The 23,632-nt window shown below is 45.6% G+C and overlaps 1 protein-coding gene and 1 long non-coding RNA gene across 2 annotated transcripts in view; one reads left to right on the top strand and one right to left on the bottom strand.

Annotated features, from left to right (window-relative positions):
* LOC119965026 (ran-binding protein 17-like) overlaps window positions 1-23,632 on the bottom strand; it is a 1,262,848-nt gene that overhangs the window by 1,016,518 nt on the left and 222,698 nt on the right. The gene's annotated exons all lie outside the window — the stretch shown is intronic.
* On the top strand, window positions 2,129-9,891 carry LOC119965027. Its single transcript, XR_005460421.1, has 2 exons — window positions 2,129-2,297; window positions 8,991-9,891. It is a non-coding gene; the product is annotated as an uncharacterized LOC119965027 (long non-coding RNA).

Below are 23,632 nucleotides of genomic sequence, written 5' to 3'. Positions count from 1 at the left end.
GCACTGACCCTTTCCTTTACAAGCAAAGCTACGTCACCTCCTTTTCCTTTCTGTCTATACTTCCGAAATACTGAGTACCTTTGGATATTCAACTCCCAGACCTGGTCTCCTTGTAATCATGTCTCAGTAACTACCACCAAATCATACCCCTTTGTCTTTATTTACACTGTTAACTCATGAGTTTTGTTCTGAATGCTTCATGCATTTTGTTCTTTAAGATTGTTCTATTATCAAATTTCCCTACTCTTTTGTCAGATTCCTTGGTGCAATATGACGTTCACACGTTCCCTTCCTTTTATTTGCTGACAATCCACCTCATCACTAACCTTCTCTTTTTACTCTGATTTTCTAATTTTCCATGCCCCCCCCCCCCCACGCCCCAACTATTTAATTTGAGTTTTGAACTGTAACCAACAATAGGGTGCGAAATTCCATGATGATGAGAGGATTCTTTTGTTCTTGTAACTCCTGCTGGTAGCTTTGAAAACAAAGGGCCAATCCTGTGGTCATGTGACTTGCAGCAGCAACCTTGTTGAGTTCAGCAGAAATCCTTTTTTTTTTAATTTAGAGTACCCAATTAATTTTTTCCAATTAAGGGGCAATTTTGCATGTTCAATTCACCTATTCTGAACATGTTTGTGTTGTGGGGCAAAACCCACGCAAACTCCACACGGACAGTGACCCAGAGCCGTGATCGAACCTGGGACCTCGGCGCCGTGAGACTGAGCCACCGTGCTGCCCAAATAAGTCCTTTTTTGGGCAGCACGTCCTTTTGGCACCCCCCACGATTCCCCCCCCCCCCCCCCCCCCCCAAAATGGCGTGTCGCGTTTTGCGACAGGCCGCTCGGAGAATCGGCGCTCGCCGTTTCACGGCGACCGGCGATTCTCCGGCCCGGATGGGCCGAGCAGCCTGCCAAACCTAACCGGTTCACGCCGGCGCCAACCACACCTGGTCGCTGCCGGTGTGAACAGCGCACGACCACTGTGTGTGGGGCCTGTGGGGGGCGGAGGGAGGATCGAGCACCACGGGCGTGCTCAGGAGATGTCTGACCCGCGATCGGTGCCCACCGCTCGTCGGGCCGGCGTCTCTAAAAGATGCACTCTTTTCCCTCCGCCGCGCCGCAAGATCAAGCCGCCATGTCTTGCGGGGCAGCGGAGGGGAAGACGGCAACCGCGCATGCGGGGTTGGCGCCGGCCAACCTGCGCATGCACGGCTGACGTCATTTAGGCGCCGCCGGCCGCATCATTCCCGGCCCGCCGCTTTGACGCAAGCGTCAAGGCCGGGCGCTCGGAATTCACGCGCCCCCGCTCCTAGCCCCCCGGGAGGGGGGGGGAGAATAGGGGGCGAGGAGCAACCTCCGACGCCGGAGTGAAACACTCCGGGTTTCACTCCGGCGTCGGCTGTTTGTCTCCTGTAAGGGAATTTGTACTGGATATTGTATGAGTTAGGTACCAAGTTTAGAATCATAGGTTTTAGTGAAATGATAAAGTAGATTTAGGTGAGTATTGAGATGAGTGTGTAACCCAGGGTAACTTTGTGTGACCTAATGTAATCAAGTATAGCTAAGGTAATCAAGTATAGCTAATGTAATCAAGTATAGTTAATATGATTAAAGCAGAAGACCCAGAAAAAGAGTATAGCTTTACCTAACATTTAAAATACAACAGTCACTTGGGAAAACAATGAACACGGCTCAGGGCTTAACTAAAATGGTTGGCCATAAATAAGGGCCATAAAAAGACAGGAATGAAGGAAGCCTGTTTTTGTATACATTCGGCCTTGGTCAGCAAAAACCACGCTTGTATTCAACAAGCAGGAAAGTTTACAGAGACGAGATAAGGACTGACTTATGGCTACCATGGTTGACGAAGCAGAGAGAGAAACGACCAGTCTTGACTGAGATAGATAGAGGCTCACTATAAACAGTGGTGGCCAAAGTAAGGAAAGCAAGATAAGAGGGCTGTAAATTAAGATAAGAGTTTGAATCATGGAGTTAAAATGTACATAAAAGGCGGTAAGCCCTGAAGCTTTTTTAGATTGCTCCGGACAATCTCAGCTTTGTTTTTCTCATGCTAAGGGAAATAAAGTTCACTGCTTGGAAGATCGCTCCTCAGACTCTCTGTGTTTTAATATTTGAATAGGTACAAACAAATTGTCGTCCTGGGGAACCACGACAAAATTGGCGCTGCGAGAGCAGGGTTGGTGAGAGATCGCCCAGAAAAGCATCTGGAAGGAGTGGCGGAGGCGAAGGTCCGACCGGGGCTGGACATCCCAAAGCCGGCATTCTGACAGCAAGGTAAGCAGATTTGTATTGCACGTAAATCCTTGTTGTCAGAAAAGGGATCTCGAGGCCCGGCGCACCCGGCTCTTTGCTGGTCCTGGATCTCCCCAACCACAAAGATATCCTGCATAACTAAAACCAAATTGTGTAAAATAGTATTGAGAGACTGAGTCTGATCTGAAGAGTAGAGTTTTGCATGCAAAGCGCACTGTGAATACTGTATTGTCTGTGAGTGGGTAAAAAGGGAGACGAGAAAAAGGCCGAACGCTAAGATAATGCAATTAGGTTAAGTCAACCGGTTTGGAGCGGGTTTTTCCAGGATACGACTTGCCCAGAAGAGAGTAAGTGTGGGAAAAATCTGCCAGTCCAAACCTACCCAGGACCTCGGGTAACGGACGTCAACCGAGAGGGAGAGAGATCAGTGAGAGATCACTCTCTGACCTAATACGGTAGTCAAAAGCATAGGAGGGGAACCTAACCCCGGAGGGGGGGATTAACAGCTAGAATAGAGAAAGTAAAAGACCAATTTGAACAAACTGGTCTGAGACAGCAGCGTGGAGGACAGAAATAAGAAGGAGAGTCGGAACACAGGTAGGGTAATAACTAACAACGTGGAAAGGTCACACTGACAAAACCGCCTAGCGGAAAGAGTGGTATAATCGATTGGGAAGGAAGATTAGTCAGGGAATTAAGAAAGGAAAATAACAAAAACGGAAGCAACACTGGATTGGGGAGAAATTACACATATAACTAACGTAAAAGAGGTAGAGAACGAGTGGCCGTATGTAAAGTGGGAAAGAATAGCCGATAGGAATTGGATAGACGAAATAAACTTGGAAACTCTAGGGAAATTAATAAAGGAATCTGATCGATATAGGGTTTCTATAGACATAGACGAGCACGTAAAAACCTACTACCCTCTAGCCCGGGAAAGGAAGATAGAGCCGGGACAGGGGACTACGGGGAAGTGGATATCGAGACCCCGGTTAGAATTACAGATATTGTCAAGGGACACCCAAGAGAAAGGTAAATAGGGGACTGAACACGGAAAAACGACACAGCAAGTAATAATCACTGTGACACCTAACTCTGACGGATTAAGTGATAAAAATTGTGACAGTAATCCGAAAAGACAAGTAATGGCACACCAAATTAAAACACCAGTGGAAACATTAGGGGATAAATTCCCAGCCCTCAGGGGAGACATAGAACACGTTTCTAAAAAATGGGCCAAAAGAACAAGTAAAACTAATACACCGTGGCCGGAGGAAGGCACATGGTGCGTAGAGAGATGTGAGGACCAGAAGGGAATGATAAAGAACTACAAAATAAAAGATAAATCTAAGAAAAGAAAGGAGAAGCGAAAAAAGGAACTAGAGATACTGGCATTGTTTGAAAAGAAAGGAAAGAGAAAGAAGAAGAAGCATAGAGGAAACATGTGGGAAAAGGCGCAAAGAGGCAGAAAGACGAGAAAAGGGGGATGTATGGACGTGGAAGCACCCAGTAAGAGTCGAGGAAGAGACGGAAGGAGAGACAGGAGAAAGTAGTGACAGCGAAGGGGGACAATCAGTGTTAGGAGAACAAAGAAAATCGACGCGGGTAAGACACCAAACTGTAAAGTTTCCAGAGGTGGAAAAAAGAAAGAAAAAGGTGTTCCCGGTGATTCTGAAAGGTGGCAGAGCACAGTATATCCCTTGGTCAGGTCAGGATTTGCCTAATCTAATTAATGAATTACCCAATATTTTGGATGGGGCTGGAAGGTGGATTGGACAGTTGGAAGCAGGAATGGTGGGAAAAAGGATGGCACTGGGTGACATCAAAGCTCTCCTGACAAAAGTGCTAGGAATGGACCAAATGGCAGAAGTAATGAGACGTGCCGGCATCCAGACCGCAGCTCATGACCCAAACGTAGACGGGACACTAATGGACCCGTACCGACAAGACATATGGCAGGCACTAAGGAATATGTACCCCAATCGAATGGATGTAAAAACCCTAAGGGGAGAGCCACTGGGAGAGGAGGAGAATGCAGCTGTGTATGTGGAAAATCAATTAAAAAGGTGGAAAAGGGACACGGAGAGGGACATTCTAACAGACCCGCTGACCAACTCCATGTTCCGGGCTGCAATTCTAGAGGGCCTGCCAGTCTCAGCTAAAACAAAACTGGAGGATGTAGTGGGCTTGGACTCAAAAAGTTACCGGGAGTTTGTGGATTATGTTGCCCATGCAGTAGAAAGACATCGCAAAGATGAAAAGAATGCAGACAAACAGCTGAAGGAGATACAACGTAAACTCCTTCAGGCACAATTGGAGGAGATCAAAAACAAAGATAAGCTAAAGGCAAAAGAAGATCTCACACCCAGAAAAATAGCACCGATGATGGTGGAACAGAAGCCAGGGGAAATACCTGCACTAACAATAGGGGGAAGCGGAGATGGAGGCCAGCCCATCGTAACCTATAACATTTCTGCCTTCCCACTGCCCATAAACCCAGAAGCCCACAGCCTAAATTATCAAAACCGATACGCCCTACAAAATCAGACTGACTGGAATAAAAATGGGAAAGGACAGGGAGGTGGTAGGCCACCCTTTCAGAATCAGAGAGGACAGGGACAGGTTAATTATCAAACTCCGAGACAGGGACCACTGCCTGGCCCTCCAGGTGTGTGCTGGGGGTGCGGGGAGACAGGTCACATAAAAAGGAATTGCCCGCGGAATTCCACCAGACAGGGAGAAAACCAGCAACAGGCAGGCCAACAGCTGATCCAAGGGTCGCCGAACAGCGTCCCGATGTTTCAAGGGCCGGGGAACCATCAGAGTTTCGCATAGAGAGGCCCAGAGAACCCCGAAATGGTAGGACAGTACGTACAAATAACAGAAACCGCAGAGCAGGAACCTATAGTTAATGCTAGAGTAGGCGGGATCGAGGTCCCCATGATGATAGACACCGGTGCCACCTGTACGTGCATACAAACGAAATATGCGGATCACCTACCATTGTCAAACCGGTTTGTAAAAACTGTGGGGTTCTCGGGGAAAATAACACTAGCTCAAATGACGATGCCGGTGCCTATTACCATTGGAAATAAAACTACCCATGTACCTATTTTAGTATATGATAAAACTCCTTTAAATCTATTGGGAAGGGACGCAATCCTAGGTCTGGGACTGAAATTAGAATGTACCGAACAAGGAATTGATTTGATGGGAATGTATTCACTTGAGGTACCAGGAAAGGAAGGGGTTAATGTATATTGGCTGGGAGATATAGAGGAACAAATTAAAAAACAGATCTGGACAGTCTGGGGAAAACTTATAGACACTTGGGTTCCACAAGCCAAGTGGCCGAGAACAGAATTACATAGTACAATGATATTTGATGAAGGACAGGCACCTGAAATACAAGAGAAATGGGAAAAGGAGGCAGGACGAGAACAGGAAATAAAGTCAGGAAGTATTTTAATTGGACTAGAGGGAGTGGCCCTCGCAATCGTTAGGAATGAATGGATTGACAAATGGTTCTCTGTACCTGGGGCGGAGCCACATGTCACATTGAAAGTTAATCCGGGATATAGATCAAAGGACCTAGGACCCATGGTGTTAAGAGCGCAAGACTTAGAATTTGTACAGACAGACAGTGCGGATATTTGGACGTCCAGCGATGGACAAATGACGAAAATAATTTTGGATGTTAGGATGCTTGGGACACCAAAGCAGATAACAATAGGAGTGCAAAGTGAGAAACAGGAGCGGGAATAGAGAGAGAGCTTAGAGCAGGATTTGAACTCCCTCCCACAGGAGTTGTGGTCCAGACAGGACACGGATGTAGGGAGGGTTAAAAACGCTAATCCAGTTGAAGTCAGATTAAAGACAGGACGCCAGGGGCCCTATAGACCACAATACCCAATCAAGACAGAAGCAATTGAAGGAATTAGAGAAACGATTAAGGGATTGATAGAAGCAGGGGTATTAAAGGAAACCCGGAGTAGGTGTAATACCCCGCTCCTACCAGTAAAGAAGGCGGACGGAGAAAAATGGAGATTGGTGCATGACCTAAGGGCAATTAATGAGGTAGTGGAAGATATGCCCGTAGAAGTTCCAAACCCTTACACCTTGCTGACAAATATACCACCTGAAAGTAGATGGTTTACTGTAATCGACCTATGTTCAGCATTTTTTAGTGTGCCACTAGCTCCAGAAAGTCAGTATCTCTTTGCATTTACGTACGAGGGGAAACAATACACATACAATAGAATGCCCCAAGGATTTAAACATTCCCCACATGTATTCAATCAGGTGTTGAAAGCAGATTTAGAAGGAATACAGTTGGAAGGAACACTGCTACAGTATGTGGATGATTTACTATTATGCACAGAGACACAAGAACAATGCAGGAAGGATAGTTTAAAACTTTTGAAAAGACTAGCAGAGGGGGGTCATAAAGTATCCTGGAAGAAGCTGCAGCTGTGCCAGAGAAAGGTAGAATACTTGGGGAGAGAAATATCCGCAGGGCAGAAGGGGATAGCTTCACAGCAAATAGAAGCAGTACTGAAAATTCCGAAACCACAGACGGTGGGACAAATGATGACATTTTTGGGAATGACAGGCTTCAGTTCAGAATGGGTGGAAAACTATGCAGAAAAAACGCAGGCACTACGAAAGATAATGAAGGAAGCAGGGTGTGACGAATTAAAAGCCAAACTAAAATGGGACAAAGATGCGCTAGAAGCATTTGAGAATATAAAGAGTGAAATGGCACAGGCACCAGCATTGGCTTTACCGACCTATGACAAGCCCTTTGATTTATTTGTGAGTAACAGAGAAGCCGGATTTGCTACAGCAGTGTTAACACAGGAAAGTTGCAAGGGAAGGCGAAGGCAGACTGTAGCATATTATAGTACCAAGCTAGATGACGTAGCAATGGGATACCCGCCGTGTTATCAAGGCCTGGCAGCAGCTTGGTGGGCGTACGAAAAGGCAGCTACGGTCACAATGGGATATCCGATAAACATACATGTATACCATAAAATAGCTGAATTGATTGAAAAAGGGAAGTTTGTTCTGACGCCGGCTAGAATTCACCATTTTCAAATGCTGACCACATTCCCGGACATTACGATAGTAAAGTGCAATAGGGCCAACCCAGCTGACTATATGCCATTGCCACATGAGGGAGAGGAGCATGAGTGTGTGAGAGAGACAAGAGCGTTTATGAAACTGAGGAAAGATCTGAAGGCAGATAGGTTAAACACAGAAGAAAAGAGAACGTTGTATGTTGACGGCTCGTGCCATAGGGATCATAGGGGAAATCATGCTGGCTATGCAGTAGTTGAACAGAAAGGGAAAACATTTGAGGTAGTGGAGGCAAAAGAATGTGAGCAGCCATGCTCAGCCCAGTTAGCGGAGCTTGAAGCACTGACCAGAGCATGTGAATTAGCAAACGGGGAAGCAGTGGAAATTTATACTGATTCGGCCTATGCCCACGGGGTTTGTCACCTGTTTGGGGCAATATGGAAGCAAAGGGGATTTATGAAAAGCGGAGGAGGACCAATTCAACACGAAGTTCAAATCAGGGCTTTAATAAGGGCTATGATGGGCCCAAGGGAATTAGCCATAATTAAGTGTCAGGCGCATAAAAAGGGAACAGATAGCATCACACAGGGAAATACCAAAGCCGACAAGGCAGCTAAAGAAGCGTCAGGATACATTGAGGCTACGATAGCCCCAGTAGAAATAGCAAGGCCGCACCCAGGGCCAGGTGTGGGGAATATCGAACCTCAAATCACATTAGAAGATGTGGCACAATTACAGGAAGAAGCCCCTGTAGCAGAAAAAACAATGTGGAGAGAGAGAGGAGCATTACAGGGACAACATGACAAAATATGGAGAAATGGGGAAGGGTTGATCATAGCACCCACATCGTTACTAACCGTACTAATTAGTGAAGCACACGGGGTGGATCACTGTGCGAGAGGAGAAGTGGCTAGGAAGATTAAGAAAGAAGGATTCTGGTCACCATACCTGCAGAACTCAATTGACTACATACTGGGTCTGTGTGAGGTGTGTGCTCAGAATAATATCAGGAAAGGCATTACTGCCCCAATAGGGCACATACCCATTCCAGAAGGGCCGTTTAAACATCTATGCATGGACTATGTGGATATGGGAAAGGTGGTAAGAGGAAAAAGATACATGCTAGTGATTATTGATAGATTCAGCAGATGGATAGAAGCAACGCCATCCAAAGATCAAGGATCTGGAACGGTAATTAACTTCCTGTCAAAAGAAATTATCCCAAGATTTGGCATACCCATGCAATTAAGTTCAGACAATGGATCTGCTTTTATAGGGAGGGCACTGAGAGAGACACTCTCAGCACTCCGTATAAAGCAGAGGTTTGGATGTGTGTATCATCCTCAATCCCAAGGAATGGTGGAGAGAGCAAACGGAACCCTCAAGGCTAAAATAAGCAAAATTTGTAGTGAGACAGGAAAAAACTGGATAGATGCTCTGCCATTGGCTTTAATGCAGTACAGGAGTCAGGAAAACAGAATCACACATTTAAGCCCGCATGAGATGATGACAGGAAGAGTAATGCCGGTGCCAAAGATCGGGGGAACAGGGGGCCCCACATTGGAGTGTTTAGATCAGGATGCAAGAGAGTATGTACGACAATTAACTTTTATACATAGAACTATTTTTGAACAGGAAAAGGCCAAGGAGGAGGAGAGCCCTGCCACGGAACACCAGATCACACCGGGAGATCAAGTATACATCAGAAAGTTCCGGAGACGTTGGCATGAACCCAGACGAGAAGGGCCGTTTGAAGTCACCAGAGTATCTCCCACGGCGTTGCAAGTAGAAGGCAGTACACTGTGGTATCATTTGAACCATTGTACCAGAACGGTACCCGGGGTAGGGGAGAGAAGGGAGACTGAAGTTAGAGGTAGGGCGGATAGAAGTAGCAGCTAGGAACGAGATAGCTGCGGGGTTTGAATCCATCTTTGTTTGGATCACACCCAGCAAAAACACTGAGTGGATCAATTACATCTATTATAATCAGCAGAGGTTTATTAATTATACAGATGATGCCCTGGAAGCATTGGGAGAGCAGTTGGATGCGACCAGTAAGATGGCATGGCAAAATCAACAGGCATTAGATTGGATCCTGGCGGAGAAAGGAGGGGTGTGTGTTATGTTTGGAGATCAGTGTTGCACATTTATCCCTAACAACACTGATCCAGAGGGGTCATTTACACGGGCCATGAATAAGTTGAAGAATCTTAGGGCAGAAGTGAAAGAAAATGCTGGGTTTGGGCATGAAGCCTGGAATTGGTTGGATAGGATGTTCGGAAGATGGGGGGCATGGTTCGCCAAAGCTGGAGCTGTAGCAATCACAATCATAACCGTTCTAGGACTCATATTTTGTTGTTTTCTACCCGCCCTGAGATCCTTCCTTACCAGAGTTGCAACACGGCAGATGATGGTTACAAGCAGCTCACGCTCGCGAGGAAAAACAGAGGAACGGGAAAACCTTGAGCTGCCTCCGATGAGCGGATTCACCATGACCCTGGTCGAGATGGAAACTCGTCACTCTGTGAAAGGACTATAATAATGGACGATTGCTTTGTACCAACAACAGCACCTGACTGAAATTCGCAAGAGACTTGGAGAACTTAGTCTGTACACAGGAATCAGTCTTTTTTCCTTCCCTTGACAAGGGTGGGAAGGTTTTTGGCTGATGACTGTCAGGAGCAAGCAATCTGGGGGAGCGACCCGAGAATTAGAACCTGGATACATGAATTATGATAAAGAAGAATTAGGGACATTGTTCCCTGACCAAAGTATTCGGCTCCTCCACATTGCCTGCAAAAAGTGTTTAAAATAAATTGTAAATGGGATCCAGTAAGGGGATTATTTGAGCTTGGTAACTTGTGTGAGGCTAGGGAATAGCCTCAAAGGGGGGACATGTAAGGGAATTTGTACTGGATATTGTATGAGTTAGGTACCAAGTTTAGAATCATAGGTTTTAGTGAAATGATAAAGTAGATTTAGGTGAGTATTGAGATGAGTGTGTAACCCAGGGTAACTTTGTGTGACCTAATGTAATCAAGTATAGCTAAGGTAATCAAGTATAGCTAATGTAATCAAGTATAGTTAATATGATTAAAGCAGAAGACCCAGAAAAAGAGTATAGCTTTACCTAACATTTAAAATACAACAGTCACTTGGGAAAACAATGAACACGGCTCAGGGCTTAACTAAAATGGTTGGCCATAAATAAGGGCCATAAAAAGACAGGAATGAAGGAAGCCTGTTTTTGTATACATTCGGCCTTGGTCAGCAAAAACCACGCTTGTATTCAACAAGCAGGAAAGTTTACAGAGACGAGATAAGGACTGACTTATGGCTACCATGGTTGACGAAGCAGAGAGAGAAACGACCAGTCTTGACTGAGATAGATAGAGGCTCACTATAAACAGTGGTGGCCAAAGTAAGGAAAGCAAGATAAGAGGGCTGTAAATTAAGATAAGAGTTTGAATCATGGAGTTAAAATGTACATAAAAGGCGGTAAGCCCTGAAGCTTTTTTAGATTGCTCCGGACAATCTCAGCTTTGTTTTTCTCATGCTAAGGGAAATAAAGTTCACTGCTTGGAAGATCGCTCCTCAGACTCTCTGTGTTTTAATATTTGAATAGGTACAAACAAATTGTCGTCCTGGGGAACCACGACACTCCCTTTGGGAGAATTGCGCCCATTAAGTCTGATGTACATTTCTCCTTCATGTCTTATTAACATAAATGTCTTTCATTTCCCTTTTCAACATGACACAAAGTTTTGCAAAATTTTAAATTGCACTTTTAAAATACATATTGGAGTTATTTATGTATAACAAGACAAACTTTGTTTCTAATATTAACCACTGGTGAACCCATTTCACACTGGTCAAAAAAACATTAATATCAATGACAGGAACAAAACACATTCCCATCTCGTTTTTTTTCCCAATTAAGTCCCAGGATAATAACTGGAGGGGTAAACTCTGGCAGATTTTTCCATTCCTAGCATGTCAATATCGAAGTTAACTGGAACACTACCAACACCTGCCCAATATCAGTCGAGATTAACAGCAGTTCTTCAAACATAAACAATCCGTAACAAAGATAACACGACTCATCTTAAAATTTACAACCATGGGGCAATGTGATTGGACATGCTATTTTTCTCCTGAATTTCTTGATTCATGCCAGGATATAATAATGGAAACGAGGTAAAAGTCTAATACTTTGGAATCAAAGATTGGATCTGAGAAAGCTACAAAAACATTTTTTACATGATTTATTCATCTGTACAGACAAGTCAGACACTGGGAAAGCTTCATTGGTCATGGCTGGAAGCCACTGTTAGTCTTCACCATTTTAGTTAATGAACTCATGCAGATGCACTCAATTCAATTCCGTTCAACTCAATAACCACCAACAATTTCTGACATCACTCTAGAGACTGAAAGTTTCAATTCTGACAATTCTATTGACTGCTGGTAATCTCTCACTATTTGTCAGCAATGACCAAAGAACAGCTCATGTACTAACTGTAAATTTGTGATATACAGCCTTTAAAAGATAGTTCAGGCCCAGCTATTGACACTTTCAAACAACTTTATTGCCATCATCAGCCATATAAATAGATAATAGGTAATTTGGACATTCTGAATTTTCCCTCAGTGTACCCGAACAGGCGCCGGAATGTGGCGACTAGGGGAATTTCACAGTATTTAATTGCAATGTTAATGTAAAACCTACTTGTGACAATAAAGATTATTATCACTAAACAATGCTGCAAAGTTTACAGCGAACAAAGGTAACAGACACTTGGGAAAATTGTACACAGCCTTTCAATTCTCAGTCACAACTGAGATAAGGGACGCAATTTAGGTGCCAGGAGCAAGTTTAATAATGCCAAGGAACCAAAAAACAGGATTGCAGACACAAATTTATCTTCAGAATTACAATGAGAAAGCAGGCCGGTGAAAGCAGAATACTTCTGTTACTGAAGAGCTGACAGTCAATGTTTCAAGATAAAAATAGCCATTCAGGCAAGGTCTAAAAGAGCTGATGGCACTTCAAAGATTACACAGACCAGCATTATTAGATTCTACTCTAACACAATTAATTATACCACAGCATTAGCATATCACGTCCCCCCAATTAGTAGATCAAACCCAGCATTATTTCAAACCTCAACATTAATGGAGCACAGTTCAACATTAGATCATAGCACAGCATTGGGAGATCACAGCCCCAACAATACTGGATTGTGCCCCAAAAGTAGTGGATTGTACTCCAAAAGTAGTGGATCACATGCCAAATGTAGTGGATCACGCACCAATTGCAGTGGATCACATACCAAAAGTAGTGGATCATGCCACAAATTTAACCAATACATTAGTGGTTTGCGCACCAACATTAGTGGATCATAAGACCATAAGACATAGGAGCGGAATTAGGCCACTTGGCCCATCGAGTCTGCTCCGCCATTCAATCATGGCTGATATTTTCTCATCACCATTCTCTTGCTTTCTCCCCATAACACCTGATCCCCTTATTAATCAAGAACCTATCTATCTCTGTCTTAAAGACACTCAGTGAATTGGCCTCCACAGCCTTCTGCGGCAAAGAGTTCCACAGATTCACCACCGTCTGGCTGAAGAAATTCTTCAACTGTTTTAAAGGATCGTCCCTTTAGTCGGAGATGGTGTCCTCTGGTTCTAGTTTTTCCTACAAGTGCAAACATACTCTCCACGTCCACTCTATCCAGGCCTCGCAGTATCTTGTAAGTTTCAATAAGATCCCCTCTCATCCTTCTAAACCCTAACGAGTACAGAACTAGGGCAAGATCCCACAAAGGGTTAACAGCAGCTGCAAAGAGTAGGATTATAAAATGCAGATTCTTCCTCCCAAACAGGCTTAGCAAACACACAGGATATTTGTATGAAGCTAAAAACAATGGTTCACAACTTCATTGAAAGTAACTATCTTAGTAAGCATCTAGAAAAGCATGGATGAGGGTTTTAGTTGAGCTCGGTGATAAATGTAAACCTTTCAAGTTATAACCAAGTGGATTTTAGCATACAGCTAAAAGCAATGATTCACACCTTCACTGAAGTAAAATCAGCAGATGGAAAAGAATGACTAGGGGTCAAATATATAGGTGTGAAATTCTGCTAACACCAGGTAAATTAAATAAAATTGGAGACTATCAGTCTACAAGAAACATAATTTAAAGCCAAAATCAAAATTAAAATTATGAGCTGGGAACACAATTTGAAAATAAAACTATGGAAATGACAGGAATTAAAAGTAACACCTCTTGAAACCCAAGCATTTTTGAATATCACAAAGGAACTTTGAACATCACAAAGGAAACAATGTAATCAGAGACCCGAGAGGTGAGGTCATGTCAAAATGAATACTTAGTCGTGTTAGAAAAATTTAGATTAAAGGTACCTTTTTCAATCCAGTGAAATAAAAGTTACTTTACAATAAAGTTATAAAAACCTAATAACTGTTAGAAAGAGAATATAAACCAGAGACCAGAGCAGGAACTACCAGAACTCAGAGAGAAGCAGAGAAGGAACAAGAGAAGCAGAGCAGAGTCAGCTTACAGTCAGCTCTGTCATGGGAAAGGGACAGAGCCAAGTAGCCGAGCTAAAACAGCTAATACATCAAAGAAAGACCAGAATTTAAAGAGGAAGCAGAGTCAGCTCAGAGATAGCCAGCAGAGTCAGCTCTCATAGCTCGGTACATGGGAAAGATAGGACATAGCAACCGAGCTAACCAGCGAATACATCTAAAGAAGACCAGACTTTAAAGAAGATTGATTGTCAAAGTGGGCCTGAAGGTCCCTTCAACCAACCAGAAGGATCCAGAAGCAAGATCTTTTTACCTTTCTGTAAAGACAGTGATTGCAGCTTTTAAAAGAAAAAATATAATAAAATAACTTAAAAGTTTAAACCTGAAACAGTGGTTATTACAAAGTCTACTTTACTTACTTCACAATGCAGGACCCAGGATCGATGCTACTAAGTGGTAAGTAGATGAAATCTTCTGTGAAGGTATGGGTTATACCGGGGGGTAACTTGAAAACATAGTTTGACCTGAATAGCACCCACCGAAGCCTGAGTCCCTGTGAAAATCCCTGTTCACCATTTAGAATGTCGGCCCTTTTTGGTATAGGGGGAATTCTAAGAATAGTGGTGAGTTTTCAGCAACAATCTTTAAATCAAGCAGGAAGAATTGGGAAGGCATCTGTGATGACTCTCTTTGATTGACTGGACTGGTGGCCAATTATTTGGCTCAAATGTCTGTGCTCTGCCCGGTGGCCAATGATGCTTGGTTCTGGTCCCACTGACACGTTTTAGTGTCACAAGGCCGGAGTTTGTTTCACTTTCATTTCTGCAGGCGGGATGGAGGAATCTAACCAACTCAATTCATGAACATCCTACCAATTATGAGCAAAAGGCCACCGTGAAAATTTCTCCAGAAAAGGCTGTGCAAGCAGAATCCAGAATCTGATAACTCTCTCTCTGCAAAAACTGGCTGATGTGAAGCAGAGACCAAAATCTGATAACTCTCTCTAAGAACAGGCTGAGATGATGCCAGAGTCCTCTCCTGTAAAAGCTATGAGTAAGATATACTGCTGAGCTGCAAAGAAGATCATTACATGCTGTATTCCAGAGACCTTAATCTACACTCAAACTTTGTAGGAAGTGTACGAAAGGACTCTTTAATCCTTGTTACTTTACCACCTTTCCCCCATTCCGTGTTTGTCTGTCTTGTGTGTGGGTAAAGGGTGGGGCAGTTAAAGGGGAGTCAGGTTTTACCTCAACATATAGCAGCTGTGTTTCCTGTAAGTTTCATATTCATTCTAGTTATAGATAACCAGTGTTTCAACCGACAAACCTGGTGACGGTAATTATCACCCGCCGACATTAAGGGATCACGCCCAACAACTAGGATTCCCACCCCAAAACTAAGGGATCACACACCAAAACTAGGGGATTGAGCCCCAACAATAGTGGATTTGTTCCAACATTAATGGATCATGCCACAACATTGGGGAATTGCACACAATTTAAGCAAATCATGCCCCAACATTAATGGATCGGGATACAAAATTAGGATTGCATCCCAAAAGTAGCACATCACACCCCAGAAATAGCAGAACAAACCCTAAAATTCAGATCACACACCAAAATTAGAATTATAGGATTATAGAATCCCTACAGGCCATTCGGTCCATCGAGTCTGCACTGACCCTCTTAAAGAGCACCCGACCGAGGCCAATCCCCAACCCTATCCCTGTAACCCTAACTAGGGACAATTTAGCATAGCCAATGCACCAAACTTGCACATCCTTGGACTGTGGGAGGAAACCGGAGCACTCGGAGGAAATCTACGCAGACACAGAGAGAATGTTCAAACTCCACACAGACAGTCACCCAAGGCTGGAATTGAACATCACTCTCTGGCGCTGTGAGGCAGAAGTTCTAACCACTGTGCTGCCAGCAGTGGTTTGCAACCTAAAAGTAGTGGATCGTGCTCCAACATTAACAGTGTGTGCCACATTAAAAGCTGCGCCCCAAATTTAGTGGACCGCTAAATGGTGGATCGCACCCCAACAGTGGTGGATTGTACTCAATATAGGTGGATCGCACCTCAACATTATCGAGTCCCAACAGTAGTGGACCGCGCCCAAAAAGTAATGGATTGAGCCTCAAAATTAGTCGATTTGTGTCCCAAAAGTAGTAGATTGCACCCCAAAAGTAGTAAATCGCGCTCCAAAAGTAGAGGATTGCACTCAAACATTTGTGGATGATGCCCCAAAATTAATGGATTGCACCCCAACAACAAGGGATTGTGCCCCAACATTAGGGGATCAAGCCGCAACATTAGGGGATCACGCCCCAAATGTAGTGGGTCAGATCCCAAAAGTAGAAGATCTCACCCCAACATTAGAAGATCGCACCTCAACATTAACAGATCATGCCGCAACATTAGAGGATCGCACCCCAACATTAGGCAATCGCATCCCAATATTAGTGGATCGTGCCCCAACACTAGTGGATCACACCCCAACTAGTCGATTGCGCCCCAAAAGATTGTGTCCCATGTGGCGCCGGTGCTAGCCCTTTAACAGTTGGTGAATTGATCCAGATGCAGCATCAATTTTGCTATCGTGAAAGTCTACCAAATCTGCCTGGGTGTCAAGACTCAGGAGCGGAGAATACGCCCCAAAGTTCTCAAAGGTTCACAAAGGAGTAGAGAATTAGAAACATTGGGCTGGATTCTCCGATTCTGCGGCTAAGTACGAATGCCAGCGTGGGAACTGTGACGTATTATGATGTCAAAATCAGCGCCGAACCCTCACTGATTCCGGGATCGGTGAGGGGCTAGCAGCGGCGCCAGGTAGAACTCCTGGCTCCCATGACAAAAACGGCCGGAGAATGGCTGGGTCCGTGCCGCGCGGTCGCGCCATATAAAATGGTGCCAGACACGCATAGACCCGACCTGCTAGATAGTGCCTGCCTGGACTCCCCCTTGCTACCCCCAGGCCACACCCCCCCCTGCCCATCGGCAAGGCTCACCACTCTGCCCCCACCCCCACCCACCACTGTGGCGGCACTGGAGACAGTCCGCAGCTTTCACACGAGGAGGCTGTCGGGGACTCAGCCCATCGGGGGCGGATCATCGGGGAGGGCCTTCAGGTAACGTCCTGAGGTCGTCGCAACGGTGTGCAGCATACTCCCCGATGAAACCGCTTTGGAGGGGGTGGAGCATCTGAAAACAGACACCGCTCCCAATTTGGTCATAAACAGGGATTCTCCGCCTGTTGCCGATTACAAAATTGGCGTCAGTAAGCGAAGAATCCCGCCCATTGGGCATGATTTAATGGAAATATTCCAAACTGTAATTTGGGGCGCAACTGAACTGTGATTCTCTTTGACTCTAGTAAGGGTCACGGTCGCTGTGATCAAGGTCGCAGAATCACAGAAAAATACAGTCGATACTGCACCGTTGACACTTAGTGCTGAAAATGAGCCCCCGTGAGCTTCTCACCATTACTGGCTGTCTCGGTGTCTAATTCGTCTGACTTATCCCTCAGCATTATGCCGCTATCAAGGTGGAGCTGCTTTTACACGTTCTCTCAGCACTCACTCGCAGTCAACACACAAGCATGGCAGTGCGCAGACCTGCTCCTCGCTTTGGAGATGCCGACCTGGCCAGGTTTCCTGATGCCATTGATGCAAGACAGAGCATCCTACTCCCCAAGAGGGTCAAAGGACCAGCAGCAGGGTCAGCAATGCCACATGGGAGGCAGTGGCAGGAGGCCGCTGGCTGGAAGTTTCTGCCAGGGCCGGGGGGAGTAGCGGGGGGATGACCAGGAGTTGGGCTGTGGGGTCTGGGTCGATGGACAGGGAGCACTCCATGACAGCATGATCTTAACTGGTGGTAGGAGAAAGGGTGTCCCTGAATAACTGGAGTACATTCTGAGGGAAGAGAATAAACAGTGAGAGGTTGTGGCCCATATCGGTACCAACAACAGAGGTAGGGAGGTGACGTCCTGCAGGCAGATTTTAGGACATGAGGAAATAAATTAATGAGTGCTACATTAAAGGTAGTGAGCTCCAGATTAGTGTGGTCAATAGGTCCAGTAAAGTGCAGGCACATCAGAGGATGACATCGCACACTTACAGCGATAACCATGACAGGTTCAAAAAGAAAAGTACTGGGTATTAAATAAATAGGATTCTCCATTGGCTGATGCCAGAGTCTGAAAGCGATTGGGCAGAGAATTGTTTCTGACGCCAAAATTGTGGTGGCCACCATCTTCACACTAAATCGCAATTCACCTGTGCCTCAATAGCAAAGCCAATGCATTCAAGAACGCACCAGTATTCAGAACTGGATACCGCTTGAAGAACAAGATGCATTTGGCGCTCCTGCACTATCTGCTTGGTCCAATAAATGTTGTTTGCATATCATTAGCTGGCAAATTTCTGACGACGAGGTTCACGTGCGCTTTAAAAAATCTTGAAACAGTGCCGTGGCTGCCGAGGGAGACAGAGGGGGGTATGCAAAGTGTCCAACATTGCCACAATTTGCTGACAGTTGTGCCGCTGGCTGGAAGTTTCTGCCAGGGCCGGGGGGAGTAGCGGGGGGGATGACCAGGAGTTGGGCTGTGGGGTCTGGGTCGATGGACAGGGAGCACCATTGCCGTGGCCTGCAAGGCAGCCATGCAGCTGCGCACTCCGCTGACTGCCCACTGTGAACTTAGGGCCACAGTTCATATGGGTGTCTCTCCAGGGCAGCCCCCTCGGCGCCCTCCAGCCGATTAATCAGCGGAATGGCCGCGTTCCAGCGCAATCATTGCCACCTTGCTGGCTGGGATGAGTGTGTGTGGGGAGTGTAAGCGTATATGCGGCTGCAGCTTGTCAGCCTCCCGAGTGTCAATCACAGACCCGCCGAATCCTGCAGCATTTCTTATTGGAATAGACTGTGATCCATGTGGCTTCGATGCTAGCCCCTCCACAGTCGCTGAATCAGTCCAGGTGCAGTGCCAGTTTTGCTCTCGTAGAAGTTCACAAATCCTGCCCTGGTGTCAACGCCCAATGTGTTAAGAAAGATAGAGAAGGTAAGAGGAAAGGCGGCAAGATTGACTTAGGAGAATGTTATAGTGCTGGAGAAAGAAAGAATGTCCCACAGGGATCAAGAACAGAATCAACTTGGTTCGAGTTAAGAAAGCATAGAGATCCTATTGCACAACCAGACAGATCCGAGAGGCCACCAAATAGAAATATATAGAAGATCAAATTTGCAGAAATATTACAGAGAGGGTACAATAGCAATAGAGTAGCAATAATGGGGAACTTTAATTATCATAATCGGAACTTGGATAGTAACAGTATAAATAACAAGTTTTAGAGTGTGCTCAGGAAAAAATTCTATGTCACTATATTTCTAGCCCAATGAGGAAAGAATCAATCCTGGATCTGGTTCTGGGAAATTAGGTGGGTCAAGTGGATTGGTGTCAGTAGGGGAACATTTTGGGAACAGTGATCTTAATATTATGAAGTTTGGGTTAGTTATGGAAAAGGACTAGAAGCAATCCAGGTAAAACATTCTTAATTGGAGAAGGGCCAATTTAAGTGGGGTGCAAACAAATATTATCCACGCTAAACTGAAACCAAGATTTGCAGGCAAAACTGCAGCTGCCTTTAAAAAATAAATGATACTACCTGCCTGGTTCTTATAATCTGTTTGGCACTCCCATTCCATCTCTACCTGTCTACTTTTTTCCTACAGGTAAACCAACTCCTAAAAAATAGCTCTCTGTCTTGTGGTTGCACTGCAGTGATGTCAGCTGCTGATTAATCTCTGAAAACCAGAACACAAGCTTCTTCACCTGATAACACTTCCTGCAAACTCCCACATGACACAAGATATACATGGAAAGGAATAGTACAGTAAGCAAAGTCAAAGCCTCTTTGATGATGAAAGAGATAAAGTAAGATGAAGCATATGACAGATATCAAATTGCTAATATTTGCGAGAACCATGCTGAATATAAAGTTCAGAGGAGAAGCGAAAAAGGAAGCAGAGAGGCAAACAGACTCGTTGCTAACATAAAAGTGAACACAAATGTTTTCTAGGCTTATAAATAGTAAAACGATGATTGAGGTCAATTAGGGAACTAAATTGAGTTCTATGCATGAAGGTGGAGAAATTGAATACTTAGCGTCTGTCCTTACCAAGGAATGAGATTCTGTGAAAGAGGAGGGAGCTAAGACACTGGATGGATATAAAAATAGATAAAGAGGAGATATTGGAAAGTTTGGATGTACTTAAAGTGGATAAGTCACTTCAGTCAGATGGAATGCATCTGAAAACATAGCAGAAAGTAAGGGAGGAAATTGCAGAGGCACTGGCCAAGATCTCAAAATCTTCCTCAGATACAAGGGTGGCGACAGAGGGTTAGAGAATTCATATACTTGATCAAAAAAAGACAAACCTACCAATTACAAGCCTGTTGATTTTACCTTAGTGGTGGGAAAGCTTGTTAAAATGACCATCTGAAACAATGATGTGGAGATGCCGGCGTTGGACTGGGGTGAGCACAGTAAGAAGTCTTACAACACCAGGTTAAAGTCCAACAGGTTTGATTCAAACACGAGCTTTCGGAGCGCAGCTCCTTCCTCAGGTGAATGGCGAGGTATGTTCCAGAAACATTTATACAAAGTCAGAGATGCTGGACAATGCTTGGAATGCAGGCATTTGCAGGTAATCAAATCATTGCAGATCCAGGGAGAGGGATAATCACAGGTTAAAGAGGTGTAAATTGTCTCAAGCCCGAACAGTTGGTAGGGTTTTGCAAGTCCAGGCCTGATGGTGGGGGGTGGATGTAATGCGACATGAATCCAAGATCCCTGTTGAGGCCACACTCATGCGTGCGGAACTTAGCTATAAGTTTTTGCTCGGCAATTCTGCGTTGTCGCGTGTCCTGAAGACCGCCTTGGAGAACGCTTACCCGGAGATCAGAGGCTGAATGCCCTTCACTGCTGAAGTGTTCCCCGACTGGAAGGGAACATTCCTGCCTGGTGATTGTTGCACGATGCCCGTTCATTTGTTGTCGCAGTGTCTGCATGGTCTCGCCAATGTACCACGCTTCGGGACATCCTTTCCTGCAGCGTAAGAGGTAGACTACATTGGTTGAGTCGCACGAGTATGTGCCGCGTACCTGGTGGGTGGTGTTACCACGTGTAATGGTGGTATCCGAGTCGATGATCTGGCATGTCTTGCAGAGATTGCCCTGGCAGGGTTGTGTGGTGTCGTGGTCGCTGTTCTGAAGGCTGGGTAATTTGCTGCAAACAATGGTTTGTTTGAGGTTGCGCGGTTGTTTGAAGGCCAGTAGTGGGGGTGTGGGGATGACGTTGGCAAGATGTTCATCTTCATTGATGCTGTGTTGAAGGCTGCGAAGAAGATGTCGTAGTTTCTCCGCCCCAGGAAAGTACTGGACGACGAAGGGTACTCTGTCAGTGGTGTCCCGTGTGTGTCTTCTGAGGAGGTCGGTGCGGTTTTTTGCTGTGGCGCGTTGGAACTGTCAATCGATGAGTCGAGCGCCATATCCCGTTCGTACGAGAGCATCTTTCAGCATCTGTAGGTGTCTGTTACGCTCCTCCTCGTCTGAGCAGATCCTGTGTATACGGAGGGCTTGTCCATAGGGGATGGCTTCTTTAATGTGTTTCGGGTGAAAGCTGGAGAAGTGGAGCATCGTGAGGTTGTCTGTGGGCTTGCGGTAAAGCGAAGTGCTAAGGTGACCGTCCTTGATGGAGATGAGTGTGTCCAAGAATGCAACAGAATTTGGCGAATAGTCCATGGTGAGTCTGATGGTGGGATGGAATTTATTGATCTCATCGTGTAGTCGTTTCAGTGATTCTTCGCTGTCGGTCCAAAGGAAAAAAATGTCATCGATGTATCTGGTGTATAACATCGGTTGCAGGTCCTGTGTGGTGAGGAAGTCTTGTTCAAACTTGTGCATGAAGATGTTGGCATATTGAGGTGCAAATTTGGTCCCCATGGCTGTTCCATGCATCTGGGTGAAAAATTTGTTGTCAAAGGTGAAGACGTTGTGATCTAGAATGAAGCGGATGAGTTGCAGAATTGTGTCTTGAGATTGGCAGTTGTCGGTGTTGAGGACTGAGGCTGTTGCAGCAATGCCGTCGTCATGGGGGATGCTGGTGTAGAGTGCCGAGACATCCATTGTGACGAGGAATGTTCCTGGTTCAACTGGTCCATGGGTGCTGAGTTTCTGTAGGAAGTCTGTCGTGTCGCGACAGAAGCTGGGTGTACCTTGTACGATGGGTTTCAAGATGCCCTCGATGTGGCCAGAGAGGTTCTCACACAGGGTCCCATTGCCTGAAACGATAGGACGGCCTGGTGTGTTGTAGCTGTCACTTGGATAAGTGCTGTATCCCCACATTTTTAGGGCTGGTTTAGCTCAGTGGGCTAAACAGCTGGTTTGTGATGCAGATCAAGGCCAGCAGCACAGGTTCAATTCCCGTACCAGCTGAGAATTCTGAATTCCCCCTCTGTGTTCCAGAACAGGTGCAGGAATGTGGCGACTTAGGGGCTTTTCACAGTAACTTATTGCAGTGTTAATGTAAGTCTACTTGTGACAATAAAGTTAATTTACACATACACATTACAATCCCCACACACACTTGATGTGCATCAATTATAACAAAGACGAGTGGAACAAAACTGTGGCTTTAATAAGCTAAATGAGAACCTGCTGGCAACTGATCCCGAACTGGGGCAGGGCCAGTGGTCGGCCACCTTTATACAGAGCCTAAAGGGAGGAGCCCAGGCAGAGCTAGCAGAGACAACAAACAATATATACAATAGAGTAACAGTGGTTTATCACAATATATATAATACAGTAACAGTGGTTTACCACAATATTTCTAATACAGTAACAGTGGTTACCACATTCAGCCCCTGTTAAAAAAAGTCCAGTGGGGATGAAGTGGACTTAAAGATCGAGTCTGTCGGGGGCTTTGACCTTCCGCCGTGACCGCCTCAGTCCTGGCTGTGGTGTGGGCACTGGTGTCAAGACCTGTGTGTCCGGGAGCGTGTCATCTTCTTCTTGGTCCAGTAGTTGAGTCGGTGGAGAGGGACGCAGTGTAGGGGCAGGGGTGGTGGTGATGGTCGCTGGGGGGCCTGCGGGTGCCAAATTCCAAAGGGAGACTATGTCCTGCTGCCCGTCATGGTGTGCCATGTAGGCATATTGTGGGTTGGCATGGAGGAGTAGAACCCATTCGATCAGGGGATCCGATTTATGACTCCTCGCATGCTTCCGGAGGAGGACTGTCAGCCAGGATGGGAGCGAGACCCTGATGATGACATCCTGGGGAAGACAAACAATCATTTGTGAGGGGTCTCATTGGTGGCAGTGCACAGGAGCAACCGGATGGAGGGAAGCGCATCGGGAAGGGCCTCCTGCCAGCGGGAGACTGGGAGACGTCTAGACCGTAAGGCCAGGAGGACGGCCTTCCAGACCGTCGCGTTCTCCCTCTCCATCTGTCCGTTTCCCCAGGGGTTGTAGCTGGCAGTCCTGCTTGAGGCGATGCCCTTGCTCAGCAGGAACTGATGCAACTCGTCACTCATGAAAGAGGGTCCCCGATCGCTATGGATGTAGGTGGGGAAACCGAATAAGGTGAAGAGACTGTGCAGGGCCTTGATGACAGTGGCAGAGGTCATGTCAGGGCATGGGATGGCGAAAGGGAAACGT

This window comes from Scyliorhinus canicula, chromosome 4 (genome assembly GCF_902713615.1).
Source record: "Scyliorhinus canicula chromosome 4, sScyCan1.1, whole genome shotgun sequence".
Classification (NCBI taxonomy): domain Eukaryota; kingdom Metazoa; phylum Chordata; class Chondrichthyes; order Carcharhiniformes; family Scyliorhinidae; genus Scyliorhinus; species Scyliorhinus canicula.
Note: the sequence above shows the minus strand (reverse complement) of the source record. Positions and strands in the feature narration are given on the sequence as shown.